This window comes from Chrysemys picta, chromosome 2 (assembly GCF_011386835.1).
Source record: "Chrysemys picta bellii isolate R12L10 chromosome 2, ASM1138683v2, whole genome shotgun sequence".
In the NCBI taxonomy this organism is placed as follows: Eukaryota; Metazoa; Chordata; order Testudines; family Emydidae; genus Chrysemys; species Chrysemys picta.
In genome coordinates, this window is record NC_088792.1 from 227,023,512 (window position 1) to 227,042,250 (window position 18,739).

Below are 18,739 nucleotides of genomic sequence, written 5' to 3' on the forward strand. Positions count from 1 at the left end.
ACTACTAACAGAATCTAACCAAACCAAGACCATGACAAAAGCAGCATGTTGTCGATCTATTGTTTTTATTCTTGGGACAGATTTTATTATTTTTGGAGCTATTACAAGACCTATGTTAAATATTGTGGATAAGAGGAAACAGACTCTTGGCAAACGTGGAAAACCAATTACAGCATATTACTCTACTCTAGCTCCAGAAAAGGAGGGGCTAAGCCAGACATTTATTGCCTGCTTTCCTTAACAGCTGAAAAAGTGTTCTGCTGGAGGATCAGCTTGAGGAAAGAGACTATAACTATGACAGCCTTATTGCAGGCAATCCAAGCTGGGGAAGGTAAAATGACACACTAGGCAATCAGCTTTATCTAAATCTAAAGGAGTATACTGCTGTCAGGGGAGCTTTGATTAAGGAAATCACTATTCTATATAGATATATTGCTCACTTAAAAAATAGTGCCCTTGGTTGCAACCTTCACACTTTAGGCCTTTCTATCAGGGTAGTGAATACTTCTGAAACTTGCTATAGGAAATAAAATGGAATATGTCTGATCTCCTGACTTGACAGATAATAAATAATTTGATCCTATATTTTTGAAAGAGGTAAAATAAGGAGAGGAGAAAATCATTCTAGTTGAAAGTTTTAACCAGCATGTAGTCTAAGTTAGATCAACGCTCCCCCCACCCCCCAACAAACTGTTGTTACAAATTAGTTTGGAGGTACCTTACCTGTTTCTCTTACTATTTGTAAAACTACATCTTTGTCAGTATGCAGGTGTATGTGAAGCAATGTATCAATGTGTGTTGAATTCACGGAGCCCTATTTTTCCTAGAATGTAGATGGGGTTGCTCACAGTATACCTTCCATAGAGGTTGGAGCCACTGATGGACATACTTATAAATGGGGAGAAAGTCAGTCTTTCATCTCTTGGGGAAGGGAGAGTAGGAAGGGTTATGGTGTACTTAATGTAATCTGGTAGGCCTCAATGGTTTCCCCCCCCACACACATTTCTGTGTGCAAGGAAAACCCAGAAATATGGACTGACTTTGGTGGAAACTGGGGGTGTTCACACACATATTAGGAAGCAGGAAGCTAAAGAGCACAGATCAGAAGAAACTCAGGCAACTATGAGGGAACTATTAATTGAGCAGACAGGATGCGGGATAACTGAAGAAAGGTCTAGGATCTCTGATTATACTGAAGAGCAATTATAGAAACTAAGTTTAGATGCAGGAGAGGACACCCTTCATCTACATGAAATTGTGTATAAAGAAGGTGATAACAGAAAAGTATTCAAGAGGAAAACACTGCAGTTAAACTTACTCCTTACTCCTGAAGGCAGAAACTGAAATTAAGGCCTGGTCTACACTGGGGGGAATCGATCTAAGTTACGCAACTTCAGCTATGTGAATAATGTAGCTGAAGTCGACGTACTTAGACCTACTCACCGCGGTGTCTTCACTGCGGTGAGTCGACTGTTGCCGGTCCCCCATTGACTCTGCCTGCGCCTCTCGCGGTGGTGGAGTACAGGAGTTGACGGGAGAGCGCTCGGGGGTCGATTTATCGCGTCTAGACTAGACGCGATAAATTGACCCCTGCTGGATCGATGTCTGCCTGACAATCTGGTGGGTAGTGTAGACATACCCTAAGGAAGGATTAGCACTCCTGGGCTCACAGAAACAGCTTCCGTTTAGAGAAGGCAAGTAAAAGATGGAACAGATCAACTCTTTATTGAAAAAGTTTTGTTAAACAAATTTATTTAAAATCTTTAATAAAACAGATAAAAAAGGAGGACTTGTTGAATTTTTACTGTTCAAGCATTGGAAAAGGCACAGTTGTGAACAAGTTAGATGAGGATATTGAGCAAATGTACTAAAGTATTCCTAAATCAGTGGCTCTCAACCTTTCCAGACTATTTTACCACTTTCAGGTGTCTGATCTGTCTTGCATACCCCCAAGTTTCACCTCACTTAAGAACTACTTGCTTACAAAATCAGGCATAAAAATACTAAAGTGTCACCACACACTATTAATGAAAAATTGCTCGTTCTCATTTTTACCATATAATTATAAAATAAATCAACTAGAATATAAATATTGTACTTACATTTCAGTGTATAGTATATAGAGCAGTATAAACAAGTCATTGTCCCTACGAAATTTTAGTTTGTACTGATTTCGCTAGTGCTTTTTATGCAGCCTGTTGTAAAACTAGGCAAATATCTAGATGAGTTGATGTATCCCCTGGAAGACCTCTGTGTACCCCCAGGGGTATGCGTACCCCTGGTTGAGAGCCACTACCCTAAATAGCCAAGTGCATGGGGAACACTTGGCCTCTACATCCAAGTGATGATGTGCATAATTAATTGCTAGGTGCTTGTTTGTGGAGCTTGACAGCAAGAAGAATTTCAGGGGCAGAGTCTGTACAAGTCTGTGGTCAGAAAATATATATAATATAAATAAATGTATTTTAGTTCTAACCACTCTATATTTTAAAAGGTGTTTACACTGGTATTCTCCCCCCATAACCTTTGAAATCATTTTCACTATAGAAAGCTGTGGCCTAGAAGAATATAAACACAAAGCTAGCTTTACAGAATTATAGCAATGGAAACATTTTAGCAGATCTATCCGTAGCCATGCTAATTAATGGAAACAGGAGTGCCATGTTATATTAAACTCAAGGATGTTCGCCTTCTTTGGTAGCAGCAGAGTGGCTGGAAACCTGATATTCCAATAGTTTAATACTCCCTTTAAATGTCCTGCCCCTCTATACCCTCAGTAGAGGGGCATCAGGGCAGGTAGGGCACAGACATGGGCCAACAATCACTGCTGGTCTAAACAATTCTAAACTCTGGTGCAGGGATGTGCAAACACCCAAGACTGGAATACAAATAGACAATCATTTGAACATCAGTTACATAAAATAAGTAACCTCTTTTTTTCCAATAGCTTCCTAAAAAAGAAATGGGACCATATTACATCTGTTCATAAAAAGTTGGACAACTAGTTGATCACAAAATGTTCATAAGCTAAATTCTACATCTAGTCAAGATCTAAGAAAGGTTTCTTAGGGCTTGTCTATACTTACGCGCTGGTTCGGCGGCAGGCAATCGAACTTCTGGGTTCGATTTATCGCGCCTTGTCTGGACGCGATAAATTGAACCCAGAAGTGCTCCCCGTCGACTCCGGTAATCCTACTTGGCGCGAGGAGTATGCGGAGTCGACGGGGGAGCCTGCCTGCTGCGTCTGGACCGCGGTAAGTTCGAACTAAGGTACGTCGACTTCAGCTACGTTATTCACATAGCTGAAGTTGCGTACCTTAGTTCGAACTGGGGGGGGTTAGTGTAGACCAGGCCTTAAATTCATTACTTTAAATTACGGAAACTTCAATAGAATTAATTATACTTATATGAATACTTCTAGAAAATTTGGAAAATATAAAGTATTCTACAAAGTAATTTTATTTCCATGTACTGTAATGTTTTACTTGCTTTTTATGTATTTGGCAGTAAATGGCTTCTTGTACCACCTTCATTTTGGTTTGATTTGGGAAAGTGGGATGTAGTGTATGTTGTGAGGGAAAGGTTGTCCATGAGACAAGATATAGAGCATACTGTTTAAAATTAAAAATAAAATAAGAATAAAATAAATCCTCTTCTAAGATTTTATTTTGTAAATCTATGCTAACTTTATACAGATGCCAAATTCTACCACCGAAAACCTCTTAGCAGAGTCGATGCTTAAATCCTGATGGTGGGGAGGCCATAATGTAAAGGTTGGGGAGCACATGACTACCCCACACATCACCTCTGGGATGGGGGGGGGGAAGGGGGACATGGGGAAAGTTTAAACTTACTTGCTGACTTTGGCTGGCAGCTGGAATAGAGCCGTTCACACATGAGAAATCCTGTCTTGCGGAGGGCCCAGCCAGCAGTCTTACCACTGTGATGAAAGTCTACATTATAGACAAAACCTTGAAGGGGGAGTAGGGCACAAGGGCTAGTAATTAGCTGCACCTGATGAAGCTGTGCTGTAAGGTACCCAGTAACAGTGCTGAAGGTGTTAGCCCATTGACACAGATGCTCTAGGATTTCTAAGGTTGGGATTCAAAAGCACATCCGTTGTCCTGTGTGAAACCACACACCCTTCTCTCCTGTGGGTGAATTTTGTGGGGTTTTCTGATTCCTCTCTTTCTTTCCTGTGGGTTTTACATTGGCAATGCAGGACTTCTGCCATTTCTCTTCCTCCACCCATTTATTTCCAATCACAGAACTAAATATTAATAGTAACTTATGTTCAAAGATCATGACTTGATCACAGTTATAGTTTGCAACCTGAATGAACTCCAGACCAGTAATATATATAATTGGTGTTGTAGTAGGGCCAATTTCACAAAGCTGAAAACAATTATAAGCCAAATCAGCTGGGAGGAAGAATTTAATCAGAAAAATGTTAATGATAATTGGGAATCATTTAAGAACACCTTCTTAACTGCCCAAAAAGACACAATCCCACAAGTGTCTTTAGAGGGGAAGTGAAGGCAGTTATAAAAATAAATAAAAAAGAAAAATATGCAACAAATGGAAGAAGGGGAAGTTGATAGTAATGAATATAAATCAGAAGTTAGGAATTGTAGAAAACTGATAAGGGAGGCAAACAGATACAAGGAGGCATATAGGGACAGCAGTGATAAAAACAATAAGGAGTTTTTTAAATATATTAGGAACAAAAAGAATCCTAACAATGATGTAAGTCCACTACTAGATGGAAAACACAGAATTATCAATAATAATGCAGAAAAGGCAGAAATGTTTAATAAATATTTATATTCTGTGTATGGAGAAAAACAGATGATATAGTCTCATTGTGGTGATAATACTCATTCCATTCCACTAGTATCTCTGGAAGATCTTAAACAGAAGCTACTAAAGTTGGACATTTTGAAATAACCAGATCCAAATAACCTGCATCCAGAGTTTTATAAGAGCTGACTGAGCAGCTTACTGAACTAGTAACACTGACTTTTCAATAAGTCTTAGCACATTGGGGAAGACTTCTAGAAGACTGGAAGAAAGCTAATGCTGTGTCAATTTTTAAGAGTAAACAGGATGACCCAAGTAAATACAGGCCTGTCAGCCTGACATGGATCTTGGACAAGATAATGGAGCAGCTCATACGGGACTTGATTAATAAAGAATTATGGGAGGGTAATGTAATTAATGCCAATCAACATGATTTTATGGTAAACAGATCCTGATAAAACAAAGATATCAAATTAGTTTATGAGATTACAAGTTTGGTTGATAATGGTAATAGTGTTCTCTAAGGTGTTTGACCTGGTACTGCACATTTTGATTAAAAAATAGAATGATATGAAATTAACATGGCACATTAAATGGATTTAAAAATTGGCTAACTGATAATTTCAAAAAGGAATTATAAATGGGGAATCATCATCAAGTGTTTCCAGGGGGGTTCTTCAGGGCTAAGTTCTTGGCTCTATGGTATTTAACAGTTTTATTAATGACCTGGAAGAAAACATAAAATCATCACTAATAAAGATTACACAAAAATTGGAGGAGTAGTAAATAATCAAAAGGACAGGTCACTGATTCAGAGCAATCTGGATAACTTGGAAAAATGGGCACAAACAAGCAATATGCATTTTAACATAGCTAAATATAAATGTATACATCTAGGAACAAAGAATGTAGGCCCTACTTACAGAATGGGGGACTCTATCCTGGAAAGTGTTGACTCTGAAAAAGATTTGGGGTCGTGATGGATAATCAGCTGAACATGAATCCCCAGTGGCCAAAACAGCTAATTGGGTCCTGGGTAGGATGTATAAACAGGGGACTCTCAAATAGAAATATTTGGCACTGATGCAACTGCTTCTAGAATACTGTGTCCAGTTCTTGTGCCCACAATTCAAGAAGGATGCTGATAAATTGGACAGGTGCAGAGAGGAGTCATGAGAATGATCAAAGGATTAGAAAACGTGCCTTATATTGATAGTCTCAACGAACTCACTCTATTTAGTTTAACAAACAGAAGGTTAAGGGATGACTTGATTAGTCTTTAAGTATCTTCATGGGGAACAAATATTTAATAATGGACTCCATCTAACAGAGAAGGGAGTAATACAGTGCAATGGCTGGCACTTAAAGCTAGACAAATTCAGACTGGAAATAAGGCATACAATTTTGATAGTGTGTAATTAACCAGTGGAACAATATTCCAAGGGTTGTGGTGGATTCTCCAAGGTTGTAGGTTTTTCTAAAATATATTCTCTAGGAATTATTTTGGGGAAATTCTGTGTCCTGTGTTATACAGGAGGTCAGATTAAATGATGACAATGGTCCCTTCTTGCCTTGGAATCTATGAATCTATTATTATTTGTATTACCGTAGCACCTAATGGTCCTTGCCTCCCTGGTGCTGGGCACTGTATAAACACATAACAGGACAGTCCCTGCCCTACAGAGATGTTATTTTTGCCTTCTCTCTAATAGTTCATATCTGCATCTTCATTAAAGTCACAGTTGTCTGTGTGCAAGTTTTTGTTTTGACTCATTCCATCTTTTTGTTTTGCAATCTATACACCTCTACCCCGATATAACGCTGTCCTCGGGAGCCAAAAAATCTTAACGCATTATATCGAACTTGCTTTGATCCGCCGGAGTGCACAGTCCCGCCCCCCCGGAGCACTGCTTTACCACGTTATATTCAAATTCGTGTTATATCGGGTCACATTATATCAGTGTAGAGGTGTATTTTTTCTTAAAGATACTTTGCATGACAGATTCTATATAAAAATTTGTTGGGTATCCATCTTCTCCCATCCTACATACGATACTGTCAGGAATATATATAGTATTAGGACTCCATTTACCAGAAAGCAATGATGCAAAGAAATTGTGAGTGAAACTCACCCGAGAACAGCCCCCATCTGCTTCCTCCCTCCAGTTCCTGTGCATCCTTCAACTTGAAAGGAGCCCTTGCCTCGCTCTTCCTGCTCTGCCTACTCTCTTCCTTCTGATTTGCATTCTTTTTTGTGTCCCCTATACTTTTTAAAGGAAAAAGAGAGAGAGATTGAGAGAATAGGTATCCCAGAAGCTCCTTCCTTCCCCCTCCTCCCCAATTGAAGCCAATTAGGATCCAAGCATAAGGGGAAGCTGGTATTCCCTCTGTATGTAAGTCCTCTGCTGAGAGCAATGGATTTCACAGAGGGAGCAATTTAGGGATCCAGTACTAATCTTCATTTTTCTGGGATGTTGCCGGGTCTGATCTCACATCTGCTAATGGAGCAAGCTGTTCTGTCTGCTCAGGGACCTGTTAACCTTTCAGTTTTCCTGTACCAGCATCTTCTGCAGGGTGGAGCTTGGAGAAGAGCAGTGATTTCTCCTTCAGAAACCTCTGTCTACTTCTGCTCCCAGGTTGTCATCTCGGATTACCCCTAGCCTCCGTCTTTCCAGGAATGTTGCCATCTCCTACCTTCTAAACTCCTACCAAGGCTAAGTCTACACTACCGCAGTAAGTCGACCTACGCTACGCAACTCCAGCTATGTACCTTAGGTCACGTTACCGCAGGGTCTACACCGCGGGGGGTCGACGGGAGAAAATCTCCCGTCGACTTACCTTACTCTTCTCGTTGGAGGTAGAGCACAGGGGTCGACTGGAGAGCGATCTGCAGTTGATTTGGCAGGTCTTTACTAGACCCGCTAAATCGACCACCGGTGGATCGATCTCAGAGCGTCGATCCCTGCTGTAGTGTAGACCTGCCCTAAGTCCCACCCACTCTGGGTGGTGCTCCAGAGAAGCTCATTCTTAAACCTGGAGAATGCCCTTGTCAGTAAGAAGTCAAGATTTAAGAAAGGACTTTAGAGCACTTAAGAGTTCATGCCTCATACATCTCATGATTCACAGGGCCTTATTAGCTCCCATCTTTGTTACATTCTTATTATAAAGGTTTAGCATTACCCTATTAACACAGTGGGATCCATTTGACATCCAAGGAAAGTAGCTTTGTGTCCTGAGTAGTATAGAAGGCTGGAAGAACAATATGTTCATTAATATGAAATTCTGTGTTCATCTTTGTGAAAAAGGCTAAAAAGCATCACTTTGCCTGGAAAGAATTGTAGATATGGAGAGGTATTGGTGAGAGAGAGCCCAATTTTTCAGTCCTTTTGGCCTCAGTAACTGCCAGCCCCAAAACATCTTTGATAGTAATAGTTCTTCTTCGAGTGCTTGCTCATATCGATTCCAATTAGGTGTGCGCGTGCCGCGTGCACGATTGTTGGATAAATATTCTACCCTAGCAACACCCGGTAGGTCGGCTGTGGAGCCCCCTGGAGTGGCGCCTTCATGGCGCCGGATATATACCCCAGCCGACCCAGCGCCCCCTCAGTTCCTTCTTACCGCCCCTGACGGTCGTTGGAACTGTGGAGCGTGGCATAGCTGTTCTCCACTCTCCCTAGCTTATCCAGTTAATTCTTATAGTTATAGTTGTAGTTATAGTTGTATGTTCTTTAGATTAGTTATTCCTGTTCATAGTTAATTGTTAAATACTTGTAAATAGTTAGCGGGGGTTGCTTCTCCCCTCCTTTTCCCCCAGCGCATAGCCGGGCTCATGCCCAAGGCTCCTGGCTTTAAGCCGTGCGCGTCCTGTGCTAAGCCTATGCCAACGGGAGATCTGCACGACTCGTGTCTGAAGTGTTTAGGAGAGTCCCACCAAACAGATAAGTGCAAAATCTGTAAGGCTTTCAGACCCAAAAAGGAGCGGGACTTTCAACTCAAGCAGCTCCTCATGGAGGCGGCACTTAGCCCAGATCCTCCCTCGGCGCGCCAAGTTCTGGAACCGAGTGCTTCGGTGCGCAGCGCCCCTGCGCCACCTACCGGTACTACACCGCGAGCAGACGCGGATAAGGCCTTGCGGCACCGTCCTCCTTCAGCACCGCATCCGCCGCAAGGGCCTCGGCGCCGGTCCCTGTCTCCGGGACATAAGAGACCCCGCAAGACACAGGAGGCTGCTGTCCTACAGGCACCACCTCCACCGGTACCGGTGGTAGAGCCGCGTCCGCCTCTAGAGCGCCAGAAGTCACAGATATCGGCTACACCGTTGACTCCGGCACCGGGGCCGTTGAGTCCGGTGCGGACTGGCTCACCACCACGTTCCGTGGTGGAGCCCTGTCTCCCGTCTACCCCGGAGACCTTTGCGATGGCGAAGGACCTCATCGCTCTCACGGAGCCGGCGCCATCTCAACCTGCGGCACCACCCGCCCTTTGGTCAGTGCAATCCAGGGGCAAGCCTGCCCTAGTACGCCCGCCGTCTCCGAGCGTGGACTCGCGGCACCACTCCAGGTCTCGGAGCAGGTCCCGATGCCGCTCGCAGTCCCGACGCCGACTTTCACCCTGGCACCGGTCGTACTCGCGGCCTAGGTCCTCTTCACAGCACCGATCTACGTCTTGGCACCATCGGGATCATCGGTACCGATCGGAGTCGCGACGTAGCTCTCGGCACCGGTATGAGCGCCGCTCCAGTTCTAGGGGCGCTCTCAGCACCACGTCTACAGGCGGTCGTCGTCGTCTCGGTCCAGATCTGGATCCCGGCACCGACGGCACCGATCTCTATCACGGTACCGCTCACCGGCACCACGCAGGGACCGCTCGCCTACGGACCGGCACCGATCGGCACCGTATTGTACGGAGCCCATTCAGATGCGTTCGGCACCGCCTTGGCCCTCGAGATCAGCGTCTCACTCCTCCAACGACGCTTCGCGATCAGCATACCCTCCTCAGGGTCAAGCTGCCGCTGACTTGGGTCACTGGCAGGAGGGGGCAGAGGACCCTGCGCAGGACCCTACGCATTGGTCTTTCTGGACTCCATGGGCGTATCACCAAGCGCAAGGGGCTTCACCATCAGCCTCTCGCTCGGCACGCTCCGAGCCCAGAGTCCCGGAGGCTACCATCTCCCGTCCTCCCCCAGGGGGCATGGAGACTCCCGTGCCTACACCTCAGGCCCTAGACCCCGGGGCAGGAGAGCCACCGATTCAGGGGGAGCCGGACCCCCCTTGCCCCTAGAAGCATCCTCCTCATCTTCCCCGGATGAGACGGTGGCGGGCACATCAGCCTCGGGCCCGCCCCCAATAGATCTTCGTGCCCACCAGGACCTATTACGTAGGGTGGCACGTAATATGGACCTCCAGGCGGAGGAGATAGTAGAAGTGCAGGACCCGGTGGTGAGCATCCTGTCGGCTGATGCCCCATCCCGGGTGGCATTACCACTAATTCGGATGATTCAGGCTAATGCCACTACCATATGGCAAACCCCTGCCTCCATTCCACCCACAGCCAGAGGGGTAGAAAGAAAGTACTTCGTCCCATCCAAGGACTATGAGTACTTATATACGCACCCTCCACCGTGTTCACTGGTCGTGTCCGGTGAACGCAAGAGAGCGTCATGGCCAGCAGGCGGCAGCGCCCAAGTCGAAGGACGCTAAACGCTTCAATTTGTTCGGGCGTAAAGTGTACTCTGCTGGGGGTTTGCAGCTCAGAGCCGCTAACCAACAGGCGCTCTTGAGCCGCTACAGTTACAACTCATGGAACTCCATGGGTAAATTCAAAGAGTTGGTTCCCCAGGACTCAAGAGAGGAGTTCGGGGCCTTAGTGGAGGAAGGTAAGAAGGTGGCTAGGACCTCCTTGCAAGCCTCTTTGGACATAGCGGACTCTGCCGCCAGGACTCTAGCATTGGGCATAGCCATACGACGCGTCTCCTGGCTCCAGGTTTCGGGCTTGCCGCCAGAACTGCAGCAGACCCTGCAGGATTTACCGTTCGAGGGCCAGGGACTGTTCTCGGATAAGATGGACTCTCGATTGCAGAGCCTCAAGGACTCGAGAACTATCATGCGCTCCCTGGGGATGCATGTCCCAGGGCCCCAGCGCAGACCCTTGAGGCCCCAGCCGCAAAGGTTCTACCCTCCCCTGCCTCGTCCGAGACAGGACTTTCCCAGAAGGCGGGGTCGAGGTGGTAGACGAAGGTCGACCCCTCAGCCCGGTCAGAACCAGGGCCCGCCTAGGCCACCTTCAGGTCCTAGACAAAACTTTTGAAGGTGCACTCGAGGACGGTGCCCCAGCCACTACCCAGGATCCATCTCCCTCCTTTCGGGATCGCCTCTCCCATTTCCACCGTGCTTGGTCCCTTATAACCTCGGACCGTTGGGTCCTTCGCACGGTGGACAGGGGATACGCTCTCCAGTTCTCTTCGTCGTCCCCCCACTTCCCTTCCCTTCCCCATCCCTCTTCAGGGACCCTTCTCACGAGCATCTCCTTATACAGGAGGTTTTTGGCCTCCTCAATATGGGGGCCATAGAGGAGGTGCCCCCGGAGTTAAGGGGCAGGGGGTTCTACTCCCATTACTTCCTGATCCCCAAGTCAAAAGGGGGTCTGCGACCCATTTTAGACTTAAGGGGACTCAACAAATTCATAGTAAAGTTGAAGTTCCGCATGGTCTCCTTGGGGTCCATCATCCCCTCCCTGGATCCTGGAGACTGGTTTGCCGCCCTCGACATGAAGGACGCATATTTTCATATAGCAATCTACCCCCCATATAGGCGCTTCCTTCGATTTGTAGTAAACAAGATGCACTACCAATTTGCCGTCCTTCCCTTCGGCTTGTCCGCGGCTCCGAGAGTGTTCACAAAATGTATGGCTGTCGTGGCAGCATACCTTCGTCGACAGAGGATACAGGTGTTCCCATATCTAGACGACTGGCTGGTGCGCAGCCACACCAGGGAGCAAGTTCAAGCTCACGTCCAGATAATACTGCAAACATTCCACGAGTTAGGCATTCTACTCAACAAGGAAAAGTCCACTCTGGAGCCAATCCAGAGAATAGAGTTTATCGGGGCAGTCTTAGACTCCAGACTCGCCCAAGCTCTTCTGCCAGACACTACGGTTTCACACCATCACAAACATCATCCACAGACTCCAGGTCTTCCTGATTACCACAATAAGGACATGCCTCGGCCTGTTGGGACACATGGCCTCTTGTACTTACGTAACCAGGCATGCCAGACTTTGGCTTTGCCCACTTCAGGCCTGGGTATCGTCGGTGTACCGCCCTTATCGGGACAACCTGAGCATGGTGGTCACGGTTCCGAACTCGGTCTTGACCTCTCTCACTTGGTGGCTGGGTCACAAAGCGGTTTGCGCAGGAGTGCCGTTTCATGCCCCACAACCCTCCCTGCACCTGATCACAGACGCTTCGTCCCTAGGTTGGGGTGCTCACCTCGGGGAGCACCATACCCAGGGCCTGTGGACCGCATCCCAGCTAGCTCTGCACATCAACGTTCGAGGGCTGATGGCGGTGCGCCTAGCCTGTCAGGCATTTCTGGGTCTCCTGCATGGCCGTTGTGTGTCAGTCCTCACAGACACCACCACGGCCATGTTCTACATCAACAAGCAAGGAGGAGCCCAGTCGTCTCTCCTATGCCAAGAGGCCATTCACCTGTGGGAGTTCTGCATTGTCCACTTGATACATCTCACGGCATCGTTCCTCCCTGGAGCCCAGAACACTCTGGCGGACCGTCTCAGCAGGTCTTTCCAGACGCATGAGTGGTCGATTCGTCCAGACATCATCTATTCCATCTTCCAGAGGTGGGGATTTCCCCAGGTCGACCTGTTTGCATCTCGAGCCAACAGGAAGTGCCACACATTCTGCTCCCTACAAGGGCGATCTCCGGGCTCCCTGTCGGAAGCTATCTTGGAAGACAGCCTTCCTCATAGCCATCACTTCAGCAAGGCGCGTTTCTGAAATCAGGGTGCTCACGTCTGAGCCTCCATACACAGTTTTCCACAAAGACAAGGTGCAGCTCCGCCCCCACCCTGCCTTTCTCCCCAAGGTAGCTTCAGCTTTTCATGTGAACCAGAATATATTTCTCCTGGTTTTCCATCCTAAGCCACACGCTACCTGTCGAGACCAGCGTATGCATTCCTTGGACGTACGCAGGGCCCTGGCTTTCTATATTGAGCGTACAAAGCTGTTTAGGAAGACGACACAACTCTTCGTTGCAGTGGCCGACCGGATGAAAGGCTTACCGGTCTCCTCACAACGTCTCTCCTCTTGGATCACGTCCTGCATTCGTGCTTGCTACGACCTGGCCGGTGTCCCGACGCCGCGCCTCACCGCCCACTCCACGAAGGCCCAAGCCTCCTCGACTGCCTTCCTGGCTCACGTCCCGATCCAGGACATTTGTAAAGCGGCGGTTTGGTCATCGGTCCACACCTTTGCTGCTCACTATGCGCTGGTACAGCAGTCCAGAGACGATGCTGCATTCGGATCAGCGGTTTTGCACACAGCGATGTCTCACTCCGACCCCACCGCTAGGTAAGGCTTGGTAGTCACCTAATTGGAATCGATATGAGCAAGCACTCGAAGAAGAAAAGACGGTTACTCACCTTTGTAACTGTTGTTCTTCGAGATGTGTTGCTCATATCCATTCCCCACTGTCGGAGTAGCCGGCAAAAAGGAACTGAGGGGGCGCTGGGTCGGCTGGGGTATATATCCGGCGCCATGAAGGCGCCACTCCAGGGGGCTCCACAGCCGACCCACCGGGTGTTGCTAGGGTAGAAAATTTATCCGACGATCGTGCATGCAGCGAACGCACACCTAATTGGAATGGATATGAGCAACACATCTCGAAGAACAACAGTTACAAAGGTGAGCAACCGTCTTATTTTAAAGAATTGGCTCCAATAGTCTCAAAGTAGGGTCCTCGGGGCAATTAAAATTGGTCTCTCTCTCTCACCAATACCTCTCCATAACTACAATTCTTTCCAGGCAAATTGGTGCTTTGTCATCTTTTAGCCTTTTTCACAAAGATGAACACAGAACTCCCACCTGTTCATGCTCTCTGTATGTGTGCATATATATCTCCTCAATATATGTTTCACTCTATATGCATCCGAAGAAGTGGGCTGTAGTCCACGAAAGCTTATGCTCTAATAAATTTGTTAGTCTCTAAGGTGCCACAAGTACTCCTGTTCTTTTTGCGGATACAGACTAACACGGCTGCTACTCTGAAACAGAATTTTATATTAATGAACGTATTGTTCTTCCAACCTTCTATACTACTCAGGACACAAAGCTATTTTCCTGGGATGTCAAATAAGTTTTCCCTATGTTCTTCTTAGGAAAGGTTTAAGTTGTTCAATAGGTCTGAGGGCTGCCCTTGAGGAAAAGCTGCTAACCGCTTGTCAACACATTTAGTTTGGACAGCTGGGATATAAATCTACCCCAAACTAGTTTGCTGTGTACTAAGTGTCTGTGTAGACTCTGCTGCCACACACTAACAGTTGCCTAGTGTGCTTTGATCTACCGTGCTCTGAAATGGCAAGACTGCCATTGCCAGATGGATTGAGGAATAAATTTATCTAGTGCAGGAACAGACAAACCTCCCTTCTGACATGGCTGTTAAGAGCCACTGCTCGAAGTCTCTTTCCTTCCTGGACAGTGATAAGTGAGGCATCTTTCTGAGGCAGTAGCCCCAATTCAGATATTTCACAGGTTGGGGTGGGCGCAAATTCCAGTCCCTGCCCCCTCCGGTTCTGGTCTCCACTCATCTCCCTGCCTAATAGGGACCTCAGGTCTCCCTCAGCTGAGGAGTCACCCTTCTCTCAATCACACAATGCATGAGCTGGTGCTAGCCAGTGTCAAGTTCTCAGCAGACTCTCTTGTGCTCCATCATACAGGAACAGACTCCCCATGTGCCAGATCACAAAATCACTCACTGAAATCTGGCCCAACTGCCCCTCCATCTGTACAGTGTGGTGCCCACACAGCCAGAGCAGTGCTCAAATCCACTCTGACAGCACCCTTACTAATTTAATATGGGACCGCTGATTGAAAGTGGCTGGGCCATGTGCTTTCCTCCCCCCTGGCTACATGGCCTATGGAACTTTGAGCAACTTTGAGCAAGTGCAAAAACACTGGGGGCAGAAGTGGAAGCGGCCCTCATATTAGTGCCACTCCTTTGAGTATATAAAGTGGCAAGTGACACTCCATACATTTATAACATGCTATCAACTGGATCTGCTGTCTGCTAACTCCAGACCCCACCTTTGCTTGGAAAGTGTTTAAGTTCCATTAAATAATTCCTTCTCCTAGATGATGCTTCTTACATCCATCATCTGTTCCTAATGGACTTTCATAAAGTGGGAAAAGTGAGACATGAGACAAACAAAAATTACATACCAATGTTTCCATTTACCATAACTTCCTTTTCCATCCTACACCCTGCCAAGGAAGGGTGCTGCTACTTTTTGCATACTTCTCCATTTTTTTCTTTACCTTATTGCTATAGCAATAGATAATTGGAGGAGGAAGGGGTGGCCTTGTGTTTATATACCACAAACCTGTTCCAGTTTTTCCCTCCTTTGCTTCCTGCTAGGTGGAGCAGTAAAACAATCTGTCCCTGTGGGATGGGAGAAAATGAGACCACAGACTTGTCTACATGCACAATTGCAGCAGTTAAACTAACAGTGTGGGATTTAAAATCAGTTTAGTTAACCTGGTGCAGACGGCTCTGTGGCACTGTTAGGCCTTGGCTACACTCGCGGATTCACAGCGCTGCCGAGGCAGCGCTGTGAAGCGCAAGTGTAGTCGCGCCGCCAGTGCTGCGAGAGCTCTCTCGCAGCGCTGCAAGTACTCCACCTCTCGGAGGGGAATAGCTTGCAGCGCTGCGAGCGAGCGTGCAGCGCTGCAGGCGCTGATTACACTGGCGCTTGACAGCGCTGCACTCGCTGCGCTCAGGGGGGATGTTTTTTCACACCCCTGAGCGCAGCAAGTGCAGTGCTGTGAATTGCCAGTGTAGCCAAGGCCTTAGAATGATCTAAAGCTGCTTTCATTTGATTTAACTTAGACTAACGAGCAGTAAGAGTATCTACGGGCAGTAAGAGTATCTACGTGGGGTTTAAGTTAAACAAGTGCAGCATCTGCATATAGACAAAACAAAAACTAATGGAATAACTAGTAGTTTCCCTCTTTAAACCTGAATCCCTAAAACAGTGGTCACTTCACAAAAAGGCCAGGTAGCCAATTTGTAATATTGTCTTTAGCTTAGGGTGACCAGATAGCAAGGGTTAAAAATCGGGACAGGGGGTGGGGGTAATATACACCTGTATAAGAAAAAAACCCAAATATCAGGACTGTCCCCATAAAATCAGGACATCTGGTCACCCTAGGGTGAGCAGACAGCAAGTGTGAAAAATCAGGACGGGGGGGGGGGGTAATAGGAGCCTGTATAAGAAAAAGACCCAAAAATTGGGACTGTGCCTATAAAATCGGGACATCTGGCCAACCTATTTTAGCATTTTAAGTCTTTAAGGTCCCTGGTTCTGCGGCATCCTGCTTGCCTGGTTAGAAGTGGACTCGTCTTCCCCCCATAATGACCCGTGTCGTTTCCTGTTTTTTCTTTACCATTAAGTACGTGGGTGCCAGCCCCAGCTAGGATTCCTCACAGGAAAGGAAAGGACTCTGGCTGCACGAGGGCCATCTTCCCTCCGGGCAGAGCTGAAGGAGGAGGCTCCTATTATTTTGTTAGAAGCCGGCCTAGGCAGTTGCAGGAGGCCCTCGCTGAGGTCAGGGCCCGTTGTCCTGCATGGGGCACAAACACAGGGAAGGGCTTTCAGTATGAATAGACTGGGGAAGGGGGGGAGGGGCTATCATGTATTATCCTCCCCACTGCCAGGGGCCTCGGGGCGCCAAGGCGTGCACACAGGCTGGCAGGGCCAGGGCCAGACAAAGGCCGGGCTCCCTCCCCCAGGTGCTGTCGCAGGCGTGGGAGGAAGGACGCAGGGCCCTGACACGGTCCCATAGGGTACAGTGAGGGGGGCCGCCGCAGCGCGGGGCTGGCTCCGCACCCCGCGTGGAGTCATGCCTGGAGAGGCACAGCGGGAATCCCTCGGGTCGCGCGCGGCAGCGAGCCTCATTGTCTTGCGCTCACTGCCCCACTCACGCGCGGCGCAGCGGCGAAGCCCTGTCTCTTTAAATGGCGCTGGGCAGCTGTTCGGGCATTTACGGGATTAGCTCTGGGCCACCTGGTGCCTGAGCTCGCTCGCTCTCCCCTCCCGCCTGACGCCCCCTCCCCAGGGAGCGGAGAACCTGCCCGCGCCGCACCAGCCCAGCACAGGCTGGGGGCAGGGGGGAGGGCCGCGCCGTTCCCATTGGCCGGAGATTCCAGCCAATCAGCGCGACGAGGAAATTGCCGTCAGGGAAAGGAAAGCCCAGTGATGGTGACGTCACGGGCCGAGCGGCAGCTTCGGCGGGGATGGAATCCCGGGCAGAGGGGCCGGACAGGAATTGCGGCTGCCGCCCTGGAGCTGCGAGAGGGGCCGGACTGAACCGACCTATTGGCCGATGAGCGTGTGACCGCCTCTGCGTGGGGTGCTTGGGGAAAGGGATCCGGGCCTCGGGGGCTTGTATTCGTGGGCGAGGGAATTCCGGGGAGCAGAGGGAGCTGCCCACGAGAGTGTGTGTGTGGGAGTGATCCCCGGGAGCCGCCCACGGAGGGGGGGAGCGATCCCAGGGACTTGCCCACGGGATGTGGGAGGAGCGATCCCGGGGAGTGCCCACGGGGGGATGTATGGGAGGATGAAGCCGGGGAGCTGCCCACGGGGCTGGGGGGTGGGGGAGCGATCCCAGGGAGCTGTCCAGGGGTAGGGGTGGGGGAAGCAATCCCGGGGAGCAGTGCGGAACTTCAGGGGAAGAGCATCGTGGAGGGGAATAGGGCTCCGTGAGTGCGCGGAGGGTGTGAGGGGAGCTGTGGGGATAAGGGGACTCCTGGGTAGTGAGAGGTGAGGGGCATTCTGCCTGATGGTGGGGGAGCGGAGCTGTGTGTGTTGCCATGGGAAAGGAGGGGAAAGGAACTGCCACAGGAGGGATTCCCAGGGGATAAGTCTGTGGAAATGCGGGTACCATGGCATCATGCTCGGTTAGGGGAACTTGTGATGGCTCTGGAATAGAAGGGTGAAGATGGGGGGCGGAGGATGTTGGGGAAAGGGAGGAAGGTGTTACAGGGTGAAGAATCCTGCCATTAGGAGGGTAGGGATTCTTTGTGATCCTGATCATTAGAGATGGCAAGAGCCATCAAAACGTACACTTGAGTATTAAACTGACACTGTGTTGGATTTCAGTTCATTTTCATATCTCTCTTCTAAAGATTAAATCTTTCTGTGTGTTGCCTGAAACCGCCTCTTCTCCAGTTTCCAATAAACTGCTATTTGTTTCTTTAATTTGGGATAATTCATTCTACTGGCCATCCTTACTGCTATTATCTCCTCGGCTGCCTTGTACAGATTTTCTAGCTGTTTAACTGTATTTTCTTTTTAAAATGTGCTTTGTGATATTTTCACATCTTTGCTTAATTTTCACACAGAAGATCTTCCAGGTCTCATTACTTGGGGAGACAGACTACTCCATTTGGGGTAACTTTGAAGGCAGTTGTAAATGTATTTCTTCCTTGTGGCAGAGGGTTTCACTATGTGTGTTGGAATGACACATTTAAAATCATACTGGTAATATAAAATATTCTTCACCAGGCTATCACAACTCCACATATTAGAGTTCTTTGTTTAACCTTAATTCTCAGATAATGGGAATATTACTTCCTACAATAAATATGTCTCTATCAACCACTGAGGAGGCTGATGTATATCTACTGCTATTTATACAGCTTTCATAACC

General features: G+C 48.0%; 1 long non-coding RNA gene across 1 annotated transcript; it reads right to left on the reverse strand.

Moving 5' to 3' along the window:
• Positions 1-6,932: 6,932 nt before the first annotated feature.
• Positions 6,933-17,153, reverse strand: LOC101938699 (uncharacterized). Its single transcript, XR_010598886.1, has 3 exons — positions 17,013-17,153; positions 16,475-16,651; positions 6,933-7,066 (listed from the first exon to the last, which is right to left on the reverse strand). It is a non-coding gene; the product is annotated as an uncharacterized LOC101938699 (long non-coding RNA).
• Positions 17,154-18,739: the final 1,586 nt, after the last annotated feature.